Source organism: Octopus bimaculoides, chromosome 10 (assembly GCF_001194135.2).
Source record: "Octopus bimaculoides isolate UCB-OBI-ISO-001 chromosome 10, ASM119413v2, whole genome shotgun sequence".
Taxonomy (NCBI): Eukaryota; Metazoa; Mollusca; class Cephalopoda; order Octopoda; family Octopodidae; genus Octopus; species Octopus bimaculoides.
Window position 1 is genome coordinate 56,919,755 of NC_068990.1, and position 5,731 is coordinate 56,925,485.

Sequence of the window (5,731 nt, forward strand, 5' to 3'; positions counted from 1 at the left end):
TATATATATATATATATATATATATATATATATATGTGTGTGTGTGTGTGTACCGCTAGCTACTAAATCCTTCTTTTTTAATTCTCTCTGTTTATTTTCTCGTGTTCCTTTCTGTTGAAGACCATAGGCTCGAAACATAAAATACTTTCTCACCTTCCTGAGCATTAAACTAATACACCTATTTGTTGTTTACACACCTGTCTTCGTCTTTTGCTTTTTGTAAATTCCAACTATATATGCATGTGTGTATGTATGTATATATGCATGTGTGGATGTATATGTGTGTGCTTGTGTGTGTGTGTTTATGTGTGTGTGTGTGTGTTTGTTTGTGTGTGTGTGTGTGTGTGAATGTTTGCCCTCTGTGCTTCCCTGCAAAAAAATGCACTGAGCTACAGACACTGAAGTTGTTGACATTTCCTTTTGAACAAATCATCTTTTAAAATTAAAGGAATGAAAATTCCCTTATTTGCAAAACTCTTAAGAGTCAGATCCAGTAATGGCGTCAAGCCTTCAAAACACTGCCACAACAATGTTTTCATCTAACCCATGCTAGCATGGGAAAACAGACATAAATTCAATGAGATGGATATTCCCCACAAAATGTATATTTTTTATCTTTTACATGTTGCAGTCATTAGACTGTGCCATGCTGGGGCACTGTCTTGAATGATTTTGGAGGAACAGATCAGCACCAGTACGTACATTTTTTTCCCTAAGTCTAGTATGTATTCTATCATTGTATTTTTGCTGAACTGCTAAGTTACAGGGATGTAAACAAACTAACACTGGCTATCAAACAGCAGAGGGAGATAAAACAAAAAACACAGACAGACACAGACGGACAGACACACACACACACACACACATACACACACACACATGTATAGTATGAACCTCTTTCAGTTTCCATCACCCAAGTCTACTCACAGGGCTTTGGTCAGCCTGGATCTATAGCAGAAGACGCTTGCCTGTGGGACTGAACCTACAGTGGGACTGAACCTAGAAGCAGGTGATTGGGAAGCAAATTCTTTACCACACAGCCATAGGTATATATTTTACACTTGAAATTCTCTCAATCAGAAATGAATGAATGACTGGCTTGTTGGATATCTGTAACAATCAATGCTTATTGTTCATAAGTTACACTATATAAAATAAATAAAAAAAATATAGATGAGCGATAAATCTCAGCACCTTCAAAGATATCAGTTGATCTTACCATTACTAAATTAATTGATAGATTTCATTCCTAATGAACATAAAAATAGATATCCTCGCAACTTATTATGTATACAGTGATTGCTTTCTCCTCACGCCTAAAGAAAACAATAGACCTCTCCACTATTAAATATGAATATAATGATCCTATAGTGACTGATTTCTCATATAGTAACCCAGTGTAGATCCAATAGTAACCGCTGTTAAATAGCGTAATAGTTCACCCTCATCAAATATATAAATCAATCCTCCAGTCTACTCTTCTTGCTGCTATTAAATATAATAAGAGATTTTCACTACCAAATATAGTAATAGATCTCACTCATTAAGTATAGCAATAGGCCTCTACTCTATTAGAAATACTAACAAATCTACCCCTATTATATATAGCTATAGAGTTTCCCTTATTAAATACGGTAATAGATTTCTTCCCTGTTGAATATGTTAATAAATCTCCATTAAATATAGTAACAGATTTTTCCCCGATTAATTAAGTGATAGATCTCTCCTCTATTTAACTCAGTGATAGATCTTCTCACTATGAGATGTAACAATAGATCTCTGATGCCCTGAACTAAAACTAGTGATAGATCTCCTTGCTATTAATGATAGCATCGAATCTCCTACATGTACACAACTCTATTAAAATAGCACTGGTTCCCATTTGATAAAAACAGAATTGCTAGACAGTAGAGAGCAATTTGATTTCACACACTGGTTTTAGTTCCCTGTTCAATATCAACATCAATTAGTACTTCAAAAACAAACAACTCAGCTCTGTTTTTTGCCTGCTTCAATAAATGTTATCTCCAAATGACTATGAATGTAGTATTTTATATAACCTAAAGAAACACAACTTTTTGATGTTAAAAGAGGTTAGTTTGTCATGTTCCTTTGGCAAATGTTTCCAAAATTTCTAATAATAAAAATTTTACAATATGCTGCGTAATATCTAGATTTTGCAATATGCTGTATAATATCTAATATATGTATATAATGACTGTATGGAAAGAATTAAAGAAGAATGATGGTTTGTGTCAACTGTGCAGAAGTGTGCATGATTTGTAGAAACAGCAGGTTATTAATGCACAAATTGAAAAATGTAAAGATATCTGAACTCTCTTGTATACTAGACATGATAAGATGCAGATGAGAGAGAGAGAGATAAAGATAGATAGACAGACAGACAGACAGACAGAGTGGGTGAGGGGATGAGAAAGAGAGAGAAAGTCATTGCCATGCGTTGCAATGAAGTAATCTGACCAGAAGCTTTGTAAGTGAAGAAATGAGAAATGATTGAAGGTCTTGTTTGCAAATAGACTTTGTGGCCCAATTAGACATCCATATTATTGCTTTCCCCAAAAATTTGCTGAAACATGAATTTTTGTATTTTATTTGGAGAAACTCAGAGTAATACAACTTTGTTGTCAAGTATGGCCAATCTATCTCCTCCATACCTTAAATCTCTCAAATGGTCTAGAACCATACCCACTCAATACTACACTCCTCTCCCAGTTGAGGGGTTTTTGTCTTGCAAAGTACCTGGTTACCCTGTCAGTGCTGGTGCCACATAAAAATAACTAGTGCTCCAGTAATGGTGCCACATAAAAAGCACTGATGCTGATGTCATGTAAAAAGCACTGGTGTTAGTGCTATATAAAAAGTACCCAGTACACTTTGTAAAGTGGTTGGGATTAGGAAGGGCATCCATCTGTAGAAACCATGTCAAAACTAAACAGACTATGGAACTTGGTGCAGGTACTGACCTTGCCAACTCCTGTCGAACTTAACTCATGCCTTCATGGGAAATAGATGTTGAATGATAATGATGATGATGATTGTCAATGTGAAAAGTAAAATGGACATCAAAGGTATTGATTTATCTATTAAGGTGTTCACTTACAGAGTCATGTTAAGAACTGATGATTGGGAAAGTTCTGCAAAGTAATTTGTGGTTGGGGTGGGGCATCAATTTAGGAGGTGAGAGAGTTTGCTGAGCATATGATACACAAAGGCATCCATTGATTGCTTTCATGAGATCATTTTGTAGGCATAATGTTAGGGAAGGAATAAGTTGTTTTCAGTTAGTAATAGAGAGAAACTTTGTTTAAGTGTCGTAAGATTGTGTTCTTTGTCTGTGAACTTGCAGCAGAGCTTTGGTTGTGTAAAGGACACTGGAAAGACATAACTGGAAAAATTATTCCTGTCATAAACTTGGCTGTTTAATAAGTTGCAGAGATAAAACACATTGCTGTTAAGGGTAGGTTTTATAGGACTGGAGGTGTTGAAATTAGTTAGTTGATCTGATGTAACTAAGGCTCTGTGTGCAAGAATCATTGTATGGTAGGATGGAATGAAGTGACTGCCTTGATTATGGGGAACTTTGTGCATCTGCAGTAATTGTTTATTTTATAGGAAAGGGGCCTGAAGTTTTTAGAGAACATAAATGGCAAAGTCATTATGTTCATGTTTTCACAGGAGCATTAGAGATATAAATGAAAAGAAGTGGATTCAACAGGGAATCAAAAGCAGTTTGCAAACTCATTTTTCTATCTACTCTATAGCAATATTCCCTGTAATTATTCATTTATTTCAATACATCTTGAAAGCTAAACAGTTTTCGGAAAGACTTCAACTCATAACAGATGATACTGAAACACTCTTTAGCATCAGTCACAATGTGGCCTCAGGCCATTTATTAGCAGCATTAATAAGGAATAACTGCTAGTTCTGTTTCTCTATGTAAATATTTAGCCAGTTATATTTACATCAACACATGTATATCCATGCTTGGCATCACAGTCGTTTATCACGCAGAAGAGTTCTTCATGCAGTTTTTCAATTGATATCTTTGCTTTCTTATAGAATAGCTCTTGGGGGAAATGGCTTGTAAAGAATGCAATGCTAATATGAAAACAAATGACAACACTTACCAAAACATATGAATATTCTGAGTTTGTCATGAATTAATTAAAAAATCTGATTCTGCGTATTTTCATTATTTTCTGCAAACCTTAAGATCATATCTCACTGGTAACATTATTTCTTCCAAGATCTATTTATTATTTATATGATAACTAGTGTACTTCTGTCAAAAATGACAGCTATTTTAATTACATTATTTAAATTAATTATCCTTAGAGTTTATTTGTTTATTTTATATCACTGCTGGTGAAGAAGAATGTTGTTGGAGACAGGCTGGATCAATTACTTGTTCTCTGAATTTCTGATGGTGAAAGTGAGAAGGAAACATTTGAAACTTGGTGTGAAGGGCTTCATCGAAGAACTTCATTTGAAAAGTACTAATTTCTTGTTCTTGTGTGCACCTAATACAAACACACACATACACATGTGCACACACTCACTCACACACACACACACACATGTGCGTGCGCATACATGCAAACAGATGCTTGCACACATACACAAACATGCACACTTATATATACATACATACATATATATATATGTATGTATACGTACATACATATATGTATGTACATATACGTGCATACATACATACATGCATACATTCATGTATGCATACATACATACATAAATACATATCTACCTACGTACCTACCTACATGCACACACACATACATTCATACATACATACATACGTACATACATACATATATATAACAAGAACACAGAAAAATGTTATCAGTATTTATGGTTTATACAATGTATACATGTATCAGGAAATCAACAAAGATCAATGACGTGAAGTGAAATACCCAATTATGTGACAAATGCAAGCAGCTCTCTTTATTGACATGATTGAGAAAAATAGAGCCTCAGGTAATTGATATTTTGCTGGTCATTTGAAAGATGTGTCCTTTATATAAAGCATAAATACAGATTACATTTGGACTTGACATACTAGTCTCTCTAGCCTATTTAGTATTAAGAAAATTGTGAAACTGCAATGTAGACAAGAATGGAATGTGGAACTGATCTACTATTTTAGCATGATTATGTCTTTAGGTAAGATGCTACACCTTCCAAGGTACAGGTATGGCTGTGTGATAAGAAATCTACATCCCAACCAAACGGTTGCAGGTTCACAGTCACACTGCATGCCATCTTGGGTGAGTGTTTTCTACTATAGACTCAGGCCTACTAAAGCCTCGTAAGTGGATTTAGTAGACGGAAACTGAAAGAAGTTCATCATCTGTCTATCTATCTATCTATCTGTCTGTCTGTCTGCCTGCCTGCCTGCCTGTCTGTCTGTTTGTGTATGTTTTTTTTTTTTGTGTTTATGCCCCCACTATCACTTAACAACTGGTGTTGGTTTGTTTATGTCCCCATAACTTAGTGGTTTGGCAAAAGGGAATGATGGAATAAGTACTATGCTTAAAAAAATATACTGGGGTTGATTCATTTGCCAAAAAATTCTTCAAGGTAGTGTCCCAGCATGGCTGCTGATGCAAGTAAATGTTAAAAGATATATATATATATACATATATATATATATATATACATATATATATATTTATATGCATATAAG